The sequence below is a fragment of the Macaca nemestrina genome, chromosome 6, assembly GCF_043159975.1.
Source record: "Macaca nemestrina isolate mMacNem1 chromosome 6, mMacNem.hap1, whole genome shotgun sequence".
In the NCBI taxonomy this organism is placed as follows: Eukaryota; Metazoa; Chordata; class Mammalia; order Primates; family Cercopithecidae; genus Macaca; species Macaca nemestrina.
The window spans coordinates 7,851,265-7,868,106 of NC_092130.1; the positions used below are offsets into that span (position 1 = coordinate 7,851,265).

General features: G+C 50.4%; 1 long non-coding RNA gene across 1 annotated transcript; it reads left to right on the plus strand.

Annotated features, from left to right (window-relative positions):
* Window positions 1-8,937: 8,937 nt before the first annotated feature.
* Window positions 8,938-11,185, plus strand: LOC112426496 (uncharacterized). Its single transcript, XR_003017840.2, has 3 exons — window positions 8,938-9,009; window positions 9,830-10,058; window positions 10,423-11,185. It is a non-coding gene; the product is annotated as an uncharacterized lncRNA (long non-coding RNA).
* The last annotated feature ends 5,657 nt before the right edge of the window (window positions 11,186-16,842 follow it).

Here is a 16,842-nt window from a genome sequence, read left to right on the forward strand (position 1 = left end):
TCTCTGCCCACCCCTCTCCTTGATTTCTTCTTAGCACACATCACTCTCTGAAATGGTTTCTTTATTTGCAGGTTTCGCCTGTCTCCCCACTAGAATGTCAACTCCACAGGGGCAGCAGGGACCGTGTCCGTTCACTGTTGTGCCACCTGGAACAGATACTGGCACAGGGTAGATGCTCCATCAATATCTATGGCAGAAGGAAAGAGGAAAGAAGGTGGAAGGGAGGGGAAGTGGCAGGGAAGGAGGGGAGGAGAGGAGGGGAGGAAGGAAGCGGTGAATGAAGGTAATGCATCAGATAGGATTTGGAAGATAACCTAAGGTATACTCGATCTGGTCATCTGAACAGTTATTTTCAAAGGGGTGGGCAGAGTGTAGGGAAGTCAGCATGGCATAGTACAAGCCAGAGCTGGGCAGTGGGGAAGCTGGTCACGTCCCGGGCTGCAGGCAGTGTTGCCTGGGCGGAAGCCAGCCTGTGGTGGCCCTATAGGGACGCAACTGCAGCAACAGTGCCCGGGCCCCTGCCACACTCTTGTCATCTGGACCCAGCTAGAAGTCACCATGCAATGGAGCTGCTACAGAGGCCATGGAGGTCTGCTTCCATGGGCTCAGGTCAGGGAACTGAGTGGGAAGTGAGTCCAGAGCCACACAGGGAGAGTCGAGGTCCAGGAGGTCATCTGCAGAGACCACAGTACCCGAACTCTGTTGTTCTGCTAGAACCCAGCTCAGGACTGCACCAGAACCAGGGACACCTCCCTCCCTGGCCATCGAGGCTCTGATGTTGGTTGGAAACGGTTGTTTCGGCAGGTCCTATCTAGCTCCAGCATTGTTAAGATGTCACTGAGTGCCATCTGAAAATAGAATGCGCCTGGGCCTGCCATGGAAACACTATTGCAGGAGGAGGCGTGGCCTTCTGCACCCGCCTGTCGATGAAAGCGGCTTTCGTCTGAATGCCTGTTCGGCCACCAAGATAGAGCAGGCGTTTTCCAAGAGCACCCACGTGCCAGGCACTGGGTTAAGCTCATTCCAGACATCATCGTGTTATTTTATTCTCACATCAGCTCTCTGTGGGTGGCCTCTTCTTCTCCCCATTTTATAGATGGGTAGCTGAGGGTCAGGAGGTAGTAACTGCTCAAGACAACATCTAATAGGTGATGGGGCTGGTATTTGGATCTGATGCCAGAAGCAGGTTTCATGAGTTCTCAACGGAGAGAATGTCCAGGAAACCAATCAACTTAAGAACCATTCCGTCCATCCATCCATCCATCCATCCAGTGCAATAATCGGTTATAAGAAGAGTCAATATTTTTCGAGTGGTTACTGTGTGCCCAGCCCTGCACTGAGGCTTTCTCACACACTCTCTGAGTTAATCTTTATAATAACATTGGAAAGTAGGTACAATTCCTGCCTCCACTTTATTAGTTGTGAAACTGAAGCTCAGAGAGCCCAAGCAGCTTGCCCAAGGTCACACAGCAAGGAAGAGTTAGGACAGGCACTTGAAGCCAGAGCTCCTCACACTCACCAGCCAGGCCCTATGCCAGTTGGTGTCGATTCACGTGTAAATGAGGTCTAGGCCTTTCCCTAGAGGTGTTCCAGGTGGAGGGAGGTGACCTTGAGGAGAATTTGGTGGCCTTTTTCTTGGAAAGGTGTTTCAGAAAACCCAGGCCTGCCTACCCCTTTTAACAAACTTCCAAAGCTGCTAAGCCAAGTGGCGATGTCCACAGAGAGGTGGAGTGTCCCAGCCCAGCTCTGCTGGCCCCACCTCCCTGCACTGGTGCCGTGGGGCAGCTCCTCCAAGCTGTCGGAGTGCCTCACCTTCCCCTTCATGGGGAGAGGGTGTCTCTGGGGGACGGCGCTACACACGGGAGCCCAGCCTTGCTGCAGCTTCCCAAGGAGAGCAGGCGGAAGAGGCCATTTCCTTCCCTCCCCTGCTGTCAGGACCTGAGCTGTGTCATCCCCAAGTTTACACGTTGGCGTCCGAACCCCCAGCATCCCCAAATGGGACCTTATTTGGAGATAGGTTCTCCACAGAGGCCATCAAGTTAAAATGAGGTCTTTAGGGTGGGCTATACTCCAATATGACTGGTGTCCTTATAAAAACACAAAACGCAGACACAGAGAGACAGATACAGGGAGATGTGAAGATAAAGGCCAAGATCAGGTGACATGTCCATAAGCCAAGGAACGCCAAGTGCCAGCAAACCGCCAGAAGCTCGGGGAGAGGCATGGAACAGGTCCTGCCTCACAGCCTCAGAAGGAACCGACCCTGGCAGCACCCTGATCCCGGGCTTCTGGCCTCCAGAGCAGTGAGACAATGCGCTTGTGCAGTTTAGGGTCCCCAGCGTGTCACACGTTGCTACAGCAGCCCTCATAAACTCGTACTTCTCCGCAAGCCCTCAGCAGGAGAGAACGGCCTTCTCTGCGAGGGGCAGGCCTTCTTTGCCAGCAATCTGGGTTTTCCCACCCCATTTCTGGAATGTTCCCTGGCAGACCACAGGAGACAAGGCGGTCCCAGAGAGAGCAAGTCTTCCAGGCCAGACAGAGCCCGTGACAGTCCCCAGCATCCTCATTCAGTCCTCATTCAATCTTCCTGCCAACCTTAGAGGGGTTGGTGATTGCCCCGTTTTACAGATGGGAAAACAGGAAAACAGGTCTCTGTCTCAGGTGTGGCAGAGCTGGGATTCAGATCCAATTCCCTCCTCTTCCGGGCCAAAGATAGAACCACCACGCTCTCCTGTTATCCAGGGGGCATGACAGTGGCAATCCAGGCAGAGCTGTCCTTGTTCCCCGGGAAGTTGCCTACAGCTGGTGCACTGAGTCCTCCTAAAGCCCTCCCGGAGCCAGGCGCTGCCTGGGAAAAGCCACCAGCTGCCATCAGTGTAGCAGGGCCCACTGGGCTCAGACTGGCTGTCTGCCTCATCCCTGGATTTCACTTCCTGCAAAGCCCCTGGGCCACAAGCGACATGCCTCTATTCCTCTGCAGAGAGAGAGGTCTTAAGAGAAATGCTGTGTCTTCCGTGGGCTCCGTACTCTTTATTTCTCCCAGTTTGCTCTTGCCAGCTCCTTCCCCAAACCCAGCCCCAGTTGGGGAGTCGGCCACCAAGTCTGATGTCCATAGAGCTGGGTTCAAATCCTGGTTTTGCTTCTGCTAGCTGGGTGGCCCTGGCTAAGTCATTGTCACTCTGAGTCCTCATTCCCTTATTGGTACAACAGGGGTAAATAGAGCACCCACTTTACAGGGCCGTTGAGGGGGAGCAAATGAAAGGATGCACATATTGTGCTCAGCACAGCACATCACGTCCTCATCTGTACGGTGGAGACGGAATCCTCACCTCCGAGAGCTGTTGGAAGACTTGAATGAGGAAACGCATATGTTGCTGCCTGGTCACTGGCTGGAATTTACAAACAAACCAAGAGTATATCCTGCTGCCAAGCTGCTCCCCAGCTTTCACAGAGCGGATCAAATGAAACAATGCAGGGGAAAGCCCCCGGCGCATGGCAGGTACCCAGCCAGCGTCTGAGCCTGAACAAACAAGTCGAGTGTTTGCCTAAGACCGTGTGTGCCTATGTGAGCGCTGCTCGTGTCGGTTCACCCACCCAGGCTGCTTAGCGTGCATTTACTCAGGCAATCGATTAGGAAAGGATTTTATCTCTCAGGAATGGTGAGGGGCCTCCCAGGCAGTGTCTTGCCGGAGCAAGACCTACCTGGCAGCAGCAGTCCCAGTACAAACCTCAAAGGAGCCCTTTGGAGTGGTTCTGGGCTGGGTATGCAAAGCTTGTGGCGTTTTCTTTGCTTGTTTACTTGGCTTATAAGCTTCTAGGATGTTCATCTGCTGGCTCTGTTCCCCCCACTCCACCTTGTGCATGATGGGAGGGACAGGGGAGGAGGTTGTCATCAGCTCATATCTGTCCCCACTCCTCCGGAATCTCCTTGGGAGGGTAGCTGGTCTCCTATATGATGGGATCTAGGAGTTGGAAGTTTCCTTAGTTGATAGATGGGATACTGAGGCCCATGAAAGGCAGTCACAGCTAATGAGAAACCAAGGCAGCATGCAAGCCCAGGGCTCCTGATCCCACAAGAGAGACCATGGCTGAACAGAAAGAAGGGCTTACTGACTGACCCGAGGCAAAACTTGAACAGAGACCTCTAGGGGAGTTGCAGTAGGATACCTTTGTGGTTGGAGACGGTCTTCTCACTGAGGCTGAGAATACTAAGAAAACCAAAGCTGGGAGTTGAGGCAGCTTGCCCTGGGTCCCAGAGCCACTGGACTGAGGTAGCAGAGTCTCAGAAGGCAGATCTCTCCTGGACAGCAGCTGGGAGTGTGGGCTTGCCTGGGATGTGCCACTGCTGGGAGTGGCCTATGCTGGCCAGGGCTCTCCTTTCCGTTCCCCAAGTGGTCAAGTGTGGGCATGTGTGCTTGGCTGGTGGAGTCCGGGTGAGTTGGCCTCACTCCCAGGTTCACCTGACATTGGGTCTCCACAGCCAGCCCCTTCCCAGTGGCCTTTGATGCTGTTCCTGGAACCCGCTTGCTTGCTCTTGAACCTATCCCTTTTCTTTCCAGTTCCATGGAGCAAACCATGACCTGAAGTCCACCCTCTCCCCTGTCAATGCTGGCAGGAGATCACCACCATCTTGTCAGTGTGAGCACTGCCAGCCATCCCCTGGTGCTTGCTGCCTGTGATGTAAATCCACTTTAACCAGCTCACAGCAGACCTGCAGAGGGTCTGCTGACTTATTCTCTACCCCAAGGGCAGAAGAGGGTGAAGGTAGCTAACACAGTGCTTGGCACAAGTGCGTGCTCAATAGCCATCTGGCCTCTGCCACCCTCTATGTCTTCTTCTCCCGCCTTTCTCTTCTGGGCTCCCCGGGCTTCCGCCTCGCTGGCCTCCCCACTGTTGTTAGGCAACACCAAGCTTGTTCCTACCCCAGGGCCTTTGCACTGTGTTTCCCCAGCCTGGTACACACTTCCAAACTCAGTTCTTCAAGTCTGCTGTCTCCTTCTTGTCACTTAGGGCTCAGCTTAAATGTCACCTACTCAAATCACCTTCCCTGACCTCCCAGACTAAGGTCACAGCCGCCAGCCCTGGTGGCTCTCTATCATATCACCCTGTTTTATTTTCTTCATTGCATTTATTACTTTCTGAAATTGTTAATGTTTAGAATCTCTTTCCTCCCCCTATATGTTTAGCTCCAATATGACGGAGGCCTTGACTCTCACATCTACTGCTATGACCCCATACGAGGAACCATGCATGGTACGCCGGAGGCAATCTCTGAGTATTAACTGGGCACACAAATGAACAAATGCAGAAGTTCTGAGTGTATAGTGTCAAGTCGGAAGTAGCTGGCCTTGCTAGCAAGATGTTTCTTTGAAATTTTATGGTTTATCTTTAAACGTCACATGAATTTTGCATGGTCATGCATTATCTCCATGTTTGTTTTAATTTTTTGAAATGGATTTTTGCCTCCATAAAGATGAGTAAAACGAAGGCTCTTGGAGGGTGCAGTTCACGTCTCTTGTAGCCTTGTAAACTCTTGCACTATATTGGAGAATCACAGATCTGGCTCACATGCTGGCAAAGTGCACAGACTATGCATGACACATTATAGGGAAACGGTCCTTCCTGCCCACTGCCCGTGGGGTATAGACTGAACCAACCGTTTAGGAGAGCAATTTGGCAGCATCCAATAAAATGGAAAATGTACATATTCAAAACCATGGTAGACTGCAAAAAATGGCCCCATTCCTCCCCTCCCTGTGTTCATACCCTTTGCAATGTGACTTGCCATTCTTCCTATCAAGAAGCAAGTTTTCCAGCCTGAGCAATATAGTGAGACCTCTACTCTACAAAAAATTTAAAAATTAGCCAAGTGTGGTGATGAGCACCTGTAGTCCCAGCCACTCGGGAGGCTGGTGTGGGAGGATCACTTGAGCCCAGGAGACAGACTGTAGTGGATTTTATTTTCCCATCTGTTGAATCTGTGTGGTCTCCTGACCTGCTCTGGCTGATAGAATGGAACATGAGTGGTGGTGAGCCAGTCCTAAGCCCAGACTTCAAGAAGCCCTCAGTAATTCCACTCTCTCTCAGGCCCCTATCTCCACCATGAGAATGAACCCAAGCCAGTCTGACTGAGGAAGAGAGGTCACATAAAGCAGAGATGAGTTTCCCAGCTAAGGCCCTCCAAGACCAGCCAGCCTCCAGCTGATGCACCAGCCAGCCCTGAATACATAAGTAACACTCAGCTATGATCAGTTAAGCTGAGGTCAGATCAGCAGAACTACCCAACCAACAGTTGACTGATGAGAATAAATGATTGTTGTTTTAAGCCACTAAATCTTGAGTTGTTTGTTGCACAGCATTGTTGTGGCAATAGATGACTGATATAAAAACTTGATGGTTCCACTCCTTGGAATCTGCCTTGAGAAACACACACATATCAGCAAAGGAAGCAAGGACAAGGATGTTTGCTGCACCATTGCAACAACAAAACACCACAAGCAAACCTAAGTATACAGCAGTAGGAAAATTGATTCATAAACTATGATTCATCCTTACAATGGAGTTCTAACCAACACAAAGAACAAGGCAGATCAACATGTACTGACATGACAAGACCTCTAAGAGAGTTTGATGGTTGAGAAAAGCAAGCTGAAGAATCATTTGTACAGCATTTTATCATACATGTAAGAACATACCCATAAAAACACATACCGGATATTTGTGGTGGGGGGGAAGTGTCTGCAAATATAAAGAAGGGGCCAGGCATGGTAGCTCACGCCTGTAACCCCAGCACTTTGGGAGGCTGAGGCAGGCAGATTGCTTGAGCTCAGGAGTTCAAGACTAGCCTGGGCAACATGGCAAAACCCTGTCTCCACACACACACACATACACACACACACACACACACACACAAAATACAAAAATTAGTTGGACATGGTGGCATGCGTTTGTGGTCCCAACTACTTGGGAGGCTGAGGTGGAAGGATCGCTTGAGCCTGGGAGCTGGAAGTTGCAGTGAGCTGTGATCACACCACTGCACTCCATCTTGGGCTGTAGAGCAAGACCCTGTCTCAAAAAAATTAAAATAAAGAAGGACGTTTGAGAAGAAATAGGGGGTCATGAAGGGATCTCCCTGTGCAGTCATGGGAGTCTCCAGTCTTACAGTAGGCATTTTTTCTATTCTTGCAAGATGAATGCATTTGTGTGTATTACTCATGTGATAAACCATTCCAGTTTTAAAAGTTAGGTTAGGAGAGGTAGGGATAACGGCACATGATCCTCTAATCCCCTGCCAAATTTCTAAGGTCTTCTCATGGGAGTGTCAAGGCCTTGGTTCAAGACTCCCCACATTTCATTTTCAAAATCCCCTAAGAGATGCAAGCCTGTGAAAAGATACATAACATCATCAATCACCAGAGAAATGCAAATTGAAACCACAGTAAGATCCCACCCCCTACTAACCACATGGCTAAGATTTAAAAGATTTCCAATATCAAGTGGTGGCAAGGAAATGGAGTAACTATAACTCTTAGACATTGCTGATAGGAATGTAAAATGGTACAACCTCTTTGGGAAAAGGTCTGGAAGTTCCTTATAAAACTAAACCTACATTTATAATATGCGCCAATAACTCCACTGATATTTACTCTCCTGGTATTTACTCAAGAGAAATGAGAGCATATGTTCACCCAAAGACTGGAAACAACCTAAAATGGTTATTAGTAAATGAATGGATAAATTAATTGTGTCATGTCCACATAAATGCAATACAACTTGGCACTAAAAAGGAATTGACTCAGCCGGGCACGATGGCTCACGCCTGTAATCTCAGCACTTTGGGAGGCCCAGGGGGTGGATCACCTGAGGTAGGGAGTTTGAGACCAGCCTGGCCAATATGGTGAAACCCTGTCTTTACTAAGAATACAAAAATTAACTGCGTGTGGTGGCACACCCCTGTCGTCCCAGCTACTAAAAATACAAAAATTAGCCAGACATGGTGGTGGGTTCCTATAATCCCAGCTATTCGGGAGGCTGAGGCAGGAGAATTGCTTGAACCTGGGAGGCAGAGATTGCAGTGAGGCGAGATCGTGCCACTGCACTCCAGACTGGGCGACAAAGCAAGACTCCATCTCAAAAGAAAAAAAAAGGAATGGACCTGCGATTCACTCAACAATGTAGGTGAATCTCAGAAACATTTCGTCGCCTGAAAGTAGTCTGATGCAAAAGAGTCCATCCTAGGTGATTTCATTTATATGAAATTTTAGAAAAGGTGAAACCAACACATAGTGACAGAAGGCAGATTAGTAATTGGTTAGGCAGAGTGGGTACTGACAGATGGGTCAAGAGGAAATGTTATTGGAGAGATCCTAAATCTTGATGGGGATGGTGATTTTTTGGTTTTATGGGTTTGTAGGTTTTTAGTAGGTTTATCCAAACTGTGAATTTTATTGTACATAGATTATATCTCAGTAAAGCTGAGAGCATGCAAAAGAGTTTATTCCTTCCAGCCAGGTCCACGGGTCCCAGCACTGCTGCCTCCTTAACCAGTTGCAAAACAGAAACCGGCGCTCTCTCTCCTCTCTCCTTTCTCAGGCTCCTGGGCCAGTCTCCCAAGACAGTGAGTAATTAGCCGCGAAAGAGTCTTGGATGTGAAGCCAAAAACAACAGCAGTGTCACATCAGATGCTGAGACATCTCCAGCTAAGAGCTGAGCTCAGCCCTCACCCGCCCCCTCCACCCCCAGCCGCAGCCACAAGCAGAAGGAAAACAGCCCGGTGCGGCTGAGTACAACCGGGTCTGCCTTCCTCCACCGTGTCCGCCATTCTGGTCTCGTGCCGCAGGAGGCACTGCTACATGACTGCTATCATGGCTCATACTAACAGTAAATAGGTCCTCGGGGGGACCCAGCACGCAACCCCCTTGTGCCAGGAAGAGCGGCAGGCCCTTTCTGTATTCCGCTTCATTCTCCCCTCCTGGCGTGACTCAAGGAACAACTGTCCCCAAGTTACAGGTGAGGAAGCCGAGGCTCTGAAACATGACTGCGCCAAGTGGCCAGAATCTCGAGCAGCCTGACTGCCTCCTGCCCCAGCCCCTGGAGGCCTCGAGTCCTCCTTTACAGGAATGCCCCCCACCCCCAGCCCAGTTCATGCCAACAGCCTTCAAGCTCCGGCTTCTCCATCCCTCCCTGCAGTCTGAGTCCGGCTTTCCCGTTGTGAAAGGGGAACTGGGTGGGGTAAGGCAGCTGTGTTCTCACGAAAAAGTCCCTCTGGAGGGCGAAGGCCCTGAGGAAGAAGGAAAGGCTGTGGGGATGGACGGGCCTCTGGAGGACTATCTTAGGGGGTGGGTGTCTGGGAGTCCAGAGGCACATCCTGCCCCCTTTCAGGGGCTCCTGGTGTGGGGTCTGGAAGTGAGTGGCTGGTGCAGCCTGTGGTCTTCCTGCTAAGCCACTAGGGCTACTGGGGCCATAGCCTCCAGAGCCTGCTTACAACTGGTCCACTCAGCCTCCAGTGCAAGCCGTTGAGCACAGATCTCAGGGCCCTGCACGTTCTGGGCCATGCCTTCGACATCTGAGATGAGAACCAGGAGGCCCCATATGATGTGCCGCTGTGACCCGCATTGTCTGGAGGCAGTAGACCCAGTGGTTGGTGACCAGGAGTGGAAATCTGAACAGTGTCTCCTGTGTGTCCCTGGGCAACTTGCTCAACCTCACTGATCTCTGAAAATGGGCACGATAATAGGACCTGGGGTGGTTGAGAGTACACCACAGGACAACACGTGCCTTTTGTGGCCTACACTTATCCTTCTGCCTGGAAGAATTTTCCACTTGTCAGGTGCTTCTTCACCCCAACAAGGCTCAATCAAGTGTGTTCTTCTTTGGGAAGCTGCAGACATCTGACCCCAGGCCACAGGGTCATACCCAGTCTGGCTCCCACGGCCTTCCCAGGCTGTGTGGTGTCAGTGCAGTATTATGGACGGGAACACACGTCTACCATGTTGAGCTGCTCTGAGGTTTAAATGCGTTACTGCTAATTGGCAGCTTGGAACAACTCCTGGTGCATAGTGAGTACTCAGGAAAATGTGATGTCTCTTTATTCCCTTAGCAACTTCTGTCCTGGGTGAAAGTTGTCTGCCCTCCCCACCGGCCTGCAGGCTCTTCTAGGGCAGGATGGGGCTTGGTTCCTGTCTGCGTCTGGAGAGTCCCCTGATGCACATCAGGTATCCTTACTCAGGGGAAGAGGGGCTTGCCTTTGGGACGGGGATGATGAAACTCAGCAGCCTTTGCAGGGTTTGTGGTTTAGCCTGTGTCATTTTTGTCTGTCAGCGTAACTCTGGCTTGGCTTAGCTCTGTCAAACTCTGGGGGATAAGAAGAGCAGAGCATGAACCTGAAAACACACCCCAACCCCAAATTATTTCTGTTTCCAGGACACACGCAGGACAGGCTGGAATAAATACTGGTGGTTTATCACAGGAAGGCTGGTCTCGGCTTGGGAGGGTGAGTATGCACGCATACGCAGCCAGCTGATTTATTGTGACCCGAGCCAAGCACTGAACAGAGCGCAGCCATTTATCTACTTGGTTGGAGGAGAGGTCAAGAGAGAGAAGTCAGAGATTAAGCTAAATAGTTCAGTGCCTTTGTTAACTCCTGGGGCGTCTCCACGGCTTGTGTTCCCAGGGAATACTGTCATGAGCTTCACAGGGACTGGGTTCCTTCTTGGGGAGACAACCCTGGCCCCAGGGAGCAGCGTGGCCAAGGACAGCCTCTTAGGTTGCCAAAAGGGAGCAGAAGCAGGAGGAGGGAGGCTGGGAACTGGGAGGAGCACCCCATCATGGAAGACCTGCTGCCAATGCGGGGCTGCAGTCCCAGTCTCTCCCGCCACCAGACCCTGGTCGGGAGACATCACAGAGAGGCTTGCCTTCTCCCCACCTTCATTCAGGGCTCTGCTCAAACAGCCCATTTGCAATAGGACTTCCTACAGCGTCCTGGTTAAATACCCCCACCCATGCCCCCATCGCACTCTATCCCTTCCCCTGCTTTATTTTTCTTCATGGTACTCAGCACTGTGACATATCTATGTCTGTATTTGTTTACCTGTTGTTGGGCGTGTTTTTGAATGAACTGCTGTCTCTGGTGTAAAGTCCAACGTGTGGCAGATTGTAGGTGCTCAATAAATACCTATTCAGTGAATGACGAGTTGTTGCTAATAGTTTACGACTGCTGAATATGTACCTAGATATTTATAGATCTCACTGCATGTAACACCTCAACAGTACTGTGCTGTAGGTACTGTCCTTAGGCTCAGAGAGGTGAAGTGGCTTGCCCATGGCCACACAGCTGAAACCAGATTCAAACCCACCTGGCACCAGGGCCTGAGCTCTCAGCCACTCTCCCAAGAGAGGACATGGCCATGGACTTGTTTAGAGAAGGATTAGTCATGCCCCAGCCCAAGGCATACTAGGAAAAGGAACCCTTGATCTGAAAAGAAATACAAAAAGCAAAAAGTATAGAAATTTTTTTTCTAACAGTGAGATGACTTGGATGATTAAAGAGGAAACTAAATACCAAAGCAAATTCCAGCCAGGCGCAGTGGTCACGCCTGTAATCCAGCACTTTGGGAGGCCGAAGCAGGCGGATCACGAGGTCAGGAGATCAAGACCAGCCTGACCCTCCATGTCTACTAAAAATACAAAAACTAGCCAGGCATGATGGCACACACCTGTAGTCCCAGCTGCTTGGGAGACTGAGGCAGGAAAATCCGGGAGGCAGAGGTTGCAGTGAGCCGAGATCGCGTCACCGCACTCCAGCCTGGCGACAGAGCGTGCCTCCATCTCAAGAAAAAAAATAAAAATAAAAATAAAAATAAGAAAGAAAGCAAATTCCACCTAAAATGGAATTACTACTGTTTATTGAAAACTGCCATGTGCCAGGCATCTGCCGAGAGCTTCCCATCCGTGACCCTGTTTAATCTTCCTGATAACCCCCAGCGGCACATTCTGTTATTATTACCATTGTAATAATAGCATGGCAGAGGAAGCCTTATTAGTCAGGGTTTTTTTTCCTAGGGTCGCTTTATTAGTCAGGGTTCTCCAGAGGGACAGAGCTAATGGAATAGATACACATATAAAGGGGAGTTTATTAGGTATTAACTCACATGATCACAAGGTCCCACAGTAGGCCGTCTGCAGGCTGAGAGCCAGTCCAAGTTCCAAAACTGAAGAACTTGGCATCCGATGTTCGAGGGCAGGAAGCATTCAGCATGGGAGAAAGGTGTAGGCTGGGAGGCTAAGCCAGTCTCTCTTTTCACATTTTTCTGCCTGCTTATATTCTAGCCATGCTGGCAGCTGATGAGATGGTGCCCACCCAGATTAAGGGTGGCTCTGCCTTTCCCAGCCCACTGACTCAAATGTTAATCTCCTCTGGTAACACCCTTACAGACACACCGAGGATAATACTTTGTATTCTTCAATCCAATCAAGTTGACACTCAGTATTAACCATCACAGCCGGTAAGTTGGTGAGCAGCCCGTCTCATTCCAAAGCCTGGGTCATCTCCTCTTTAACCTGCTGCTTTCATGCCTCGTTCTATTAGACATAAAGTTGTAAGCTCCCAAACTGAACCATGCATTTGGCAAGGGGAGAGTCGGGGTCTGGCTTATCTTTTTATTCTCAGTGCAACGCTGGCTATAGGTGGGTGCTCAGTGAGGGCTTGCGGACTGGCCGGATGAATGAATGGAGGAGGGATGTGAGTGAAAGGGGGAGTGATTTGCAACTTAATCTAAAGACATTGTCTCTAGAACACTGAGGCCTAGCCCCAGAACACTCTCAGGAACGCTGCCTCAGAAGCCCACATGCGGTTCGTTAAATATTCAGGTTCCAGGACTCCATGGCAGCCTCTGGTCAGAAGACCCGAAGCCTAGAAAACTGCATCGCCAGGAGATTCTGATGTTCACCAAAGTTTGAGACCTGCAGCCCTAAGCTCGGCTCAAATATCCCCACTAAACTGCGGCCCCTTTCACACGGAGCCCCTGGATGCTGCCGACTGGCATCTGCCGGCTATGTAAACGAAGGCCAGCTGGAGGTGGTCCAGGGAAAAGTGAGAGAGATTACCAAGGGCGAGGAAGATGACTTATTAGGAAAGATGGAAGGAACCGACGGGCAGCGTTTGCATGAGGATAAACAGGAGCCACACATAAATCTTGAGGGCCAGCTGGCAGTCGAAGGGGGAGAAGCATTATACATCCTGGTGCACAGGCATTACGGGGCCTAATGGGGGCAGGGATTATACGTGAGAAACTCGAACTCTGTGCCAGGGAGACATTTATAACAGGCGACTTAAGCCGCTACCCCATTATGATTTTGCAACAAGATTCATCAACTCTGGGCCTGGACGACCTTTACGGAACAGCTCATCCATTTGTGTTCAAGCTTTTAAAAGGTTGTTAGAAGCAACGGATTTCTTTGTTAAATGAAATTTTATACATGATCCAAACAGATAAGACAAATGAAAATGAAAATGCTCAGTCCCCCACTCCCCCGGGGCATCTCCACAGAACTCCAGGGCCCCAAGGAACCCAGCGAGAGCCACTGATCCTCACTGGTGGATCCTCATTTTGGTCCTCATTTTGCATAAGGAGAAACTGAGGCTCCAAATAGAGATGGGACTTGCCCCAAGGCACACAGAGAGTTGGTAGCATTACCAGGAGCAGCCTGGGCTGCTGAGGGCACGGGATGGACAGATAAGTCTCCTGCCTTGGAGGAGGGCCCAGGCAAATTGCGGAAGTAACAATAACAACAGTAAAAACAGCGAACACACACAGAGCGCCTTCTCTGTGCTGGGCTCTGTTTTTAGTCCTTGATTTGCACGATGTGGCTTCATCCTCACTATAGCCCTGCAGTAACTCCTGTTTTTAGGGGGAGGAAACAAAGCACAGAGAGGTTGGACACTGTAAATGAGGTCACACAACTAAAAGAAGTAGAGAGGGAATTGGAAACAAGGCCGAGGGGCTCCGGAACACATCCTTTCTCCACCCCTCCAGACTGCTACCCCTAAGAGCACAGAGGTTCTAAGTTGGAGCTGCCCTTGCCTCCTTCACATCATCCTCCCCAGGGAAGCCAGACTGTTGTTTTTAAAACACAAGTCTGGCTGGGCACAGTGGTTCACGCCTGTAATTCCAGCATTTTGGGAGGCCGAGGCGAGTGGATCACCTGAGGTTAGGAGTTCGAGACCAGCCTGGCCAACATGGTGAAACCCTGTCTCTACTAAAAATACAGAAAATTAGCCAGGTGTGGTGGTGCATGCCTGTAATCCCAGCTACTCAGTAAGCTGAGGCAGGAGAATCACTTGAACCCGGAAGGTGGAGGTTGCAGTCAGCCAAGATCATGCCATTGCACTCCAACCTGGACAACAAGAGCAAAATTCCATCTCAAAAATAAAAAAATGGAAATAAGCCGGGCGCGGTGGCTCACGCCTGTAATCCCAGCACTTTGGGAGGCCGAGACGGGCGGATCACGAGGTCAGGAGATCGAGACCATCCTGGCTAACACGGTGAAACCCCGTCTCTACTAAAAAATACAAAAAACTAGCCGGGCGAGGTGGCGGGCGCCTATAGTCCCAGCTACTCAGGAGGCTGAGGCAGGAGAATGGCGTGAACCCGGGGGGCGGAGCTTGCAGTGAGCTGAGATCCGGCCACTGCACTCCAGCCTGGGTGACAGAGCGAGACTCCGTCTCAAAAAAAAAAAAAAAAAAATGGAAATAAAACCACAAATCTGATATGGAGCACCTCTCCTGCTCAAGCACCTTCAGTGGCTCCCCACTGTCCCTTAAGATACCCCTCCAGCCTCATGTCAATGTACTGCCCCACTCCATTCTGGATTCCAGCCATACCAGCCTTCCTGGTTCTTTCCAGCCTCCTCGCCTTTGTGTATATATAGCAGTGGTCTCCACATTTTGTTGACAAGCACCACATTCATAGAACTATTTTCAGCACACCCCCAATACTGGTATGCTTTTTATCTTCAAAAGTATCTACCTGTACTTCTGTGCTAACATATTTTTTGCATAAACTTAAAGTATACTTCAATAGTTGAAATGAATGAAAGGCAAGGTAAAACATAGACATATAAGGCAAACGAAAACAAAAAGGCTCAGTCCACCACTCCCCGTGGGGCATCTCCACAGAATTCCAGGGTCCCAAGGAACCCAGCGAGAGCCACTGATCCTCATCGGTGGATCCTCATTTTGATCCTTTTATTGAATGTTTATCAAGATTTTTTAAAATGTAATGATTTCTTCCTGCACCCCAAGGAATTACTGTGCACATTCCCTGGGGTGCCCAGGGTCACATTCAAGGCTCCTGATCTATGCTATCCCTAGGCTGGGGCAGCTGTCTGAAGCCACTGCTTCCGACCTTGGTAACCATCGTTCTTCCTTCAGATCCAGGCAGTCACCTCGCTTCTTCCAAGAAGCCTCCTCTGCTCCAGGGCACCCTGAGCATCTTCCAGCCCTGGTCTCTCTTGTAATCATTTAATGGAATGTTTAAAATCAATTGTTGCCTCTGTCCCCCTGTCCAAACTGTGTGTGCCCTCCAGGAGGACGAGGCTGGGGGCAGTTTTATGTGTGACCCAGCACCCATCAATCAGGAGCTAACACCATTTGTTGACTGATTAGGTGACTAGCACAGGGCGTTACCTCGTCGGTGATCTAAACTCCAGTCCAGTGGTTTTCATACTTGAGCAGGTAGTAAAATCACCAGAGGTTCCTTACAACACAGACTGCCAGGTCCCACCCCAGGGTTTCTGATTCAGTAGGTGTTATGGGCTGAATTGCATCCCCCCTAAAAAATTCACTTGTTGAAGCCCTAACCTCCAGTACCTCAGAATGTGATTGTATTTGGAGATAGGGCCTTTAAAGAAGTAAATGAGGTATAATGAAAGCCCTGGGGTGGGTCCTAATCCAGTATGACTGGTGTCCTTATAAGAAGAGGAGATCAGGACACAGCCACAAGACACAGAGGGATGACCACCTGAGACACAGCAGGAAGGTGGCCATCTGCAGGCCAAGCAGAGAGGCCTCAGAAGAAACCAACCTAGGCTGGGTGCGGTGGCTCACGCCTGTAATCCCAGCACTTTGGAAGGACAAGGTGGGCGGATCACAAGGTCAGGATATCGAGACCATCCTGGCCAACACGGTGAAACCCCGTCTCTACTAAATACACACACACAAAAATTAGCCGGGCATGGTGGCTCACACGTAGTCCCAGCTACTTGGGAGGCTGAGGCAAGGGAATCTCTTGAACCCAGGAGGCAGAGGTTGGAGTGAGCCAAGATCGTGCCACTACACTCCAGCCTGGTGGCAGAGCGAGACTCTGTCTCGAAAGAAAGAAGGAAGGAAGGAAGGAAGGAAGGAAGGAAGGAAGGAAGGAAGGAAGGAAGGAAGGAAACAGAGAGAGAGGAAGAAAGAAAGGAAGGAAGGAAGGAAGGAAGGAAGGAAGGAAGGAAGGAAGGAAGGAAGGAAGGGAGGGAGGGAGGGAGGGAGGGAGGGAGGGAGGGAGGGAGGGAGGGAGGGAGGGAGGGAGGGAGAAACCAACCCGGGCAGCACCTTGGTCTCATACTTGTAACCTCCAGAACGAAGAGAAAAGAAGTCTCTGCTGTTTAAGCCGCCCGAACTACAGGGCTTTGTTACAGCAGCCCTAGCAAATTATTACACTGGGTCTGGCATGGGGGCTGGAATGTTGCATTTCTGACAAGTATGTGGATGACACTGATGCCGCTGGTGCAGGGACCACACTCTGAGAACCGCTGCTCTGGCCTCTGAGTGAGGGGGAAGGAGGGGCTGAAGAATGAGGG